Source organism: Myotis yumanensis, unplaced genomic scaffold (assembly GCF_028538775.1).
Source record: "Myotis yumanensis isolate MYYU_CA2020_CCGP unplaced genomic scaffold, mMyoYum1.0.hap1 SCAF_11, whole genome shotgun sequence".
NCBI classification, from domain to species: Eukaryota; Metazoa; Chordata; class Mammalia; order Chiroptera; family Vespertilionidae; genus Myotis; species Myotis yumanensis.
The window spans coordinates 34,927,369-34,928,282 of record NW_027223762.1 but is presented as its reverse complement, the minus strand read 5'-3'; the positions used below and the strand labels follow the sequence as shown (position 1 = coordinate 34,928,282).

Genomic DNA, 914 nt, shown 5'->3' with positions numbered 1-914 from the left:
CAATGGCAACAAAACCCTATTAGGACAGGGAGTTTGCCTTATGCATAACTATATCTCCATTACCTAGAACACTGCCTAGTATATGAACAGTTCTTAGTAAATATTTCCTGAATGAGTGAGTGAGTGAATTGAATGAGTGAGTAAATATGAAATTATTTGCATTTTTGTCTGTTTTCCATTCAGTTGAATATCTAACTCAGGTGTCTTAGCTGAATAAAATTTCATTTATAAATATGTTCTGAAGTAAAACCTATGGATTCCTGCATGGTAATTTATACTTATCAAAAATAATAATTGTTGTGCTCACTTTGGCAGCACATATGCTAAAATTGGAATGATACAGAGAAGGTTAGCATGGCCCTACCGCAAGCATGACACACAAATTCATGAAGCATTCCATATTAAAAAAAAAAAATTGTTCTAGGTTTGTTCATTCATCATTTATTCAGTCACCACTCAGTCCCTAAACATTTACTGAGCATAGTTCCATTCCCAGCAAGATATTTGCTATGCGCCTGAATTAGAACAACAAAAGACATAGCAGTGAGGTGGGGGAGCAAACAAGTAAACAAACAATTAAGATGCTCTGATGGATTTAACAAAACTAGATAGTATTATGAGCACACAGGTTGAGAAATTAAACAAGCTTGGTCAATCAGGAAAGGCTGCTTAAGGGAAGTAATATTTACATTGCTCTTTAAGGGATGAGTAGGAATTAGGCAGATGAATGGCATTCTAGTCAGAGGAAGCAGCATTCATTCATTTATATGTTTATTCCAACATTTACTGTGCTTATTGTGAGCCATTCCATAGGCTCTAGAGATGTAGCAATGAACAACACAAAAAAGTCTATGCCATCTTGTGGGGAGAGATAAATAAACAAGTAAACAAAAAAATGTATAAATGACAAGAAG

General features: G+C 34.7%; 1 non-coding gene across 1 annotated transcript; it reads left to right on the top strand.

The window, feature by feature from the left end:
- The first annotated feature begins 299 nt into the window (after nucleotides 1-299).
- LOC139020189 (U6 spliceosomal RNA) lies at nucleotides 300-406 on the top strand. Its single transcript, XR_011473210.1, has one exon. It is a non-coding gene; the product is annotated as a U6 spliceosomal RNA (small nuclear RNA).
- Nucleotides 407-914: the final 508 nt, after the last annotated feature.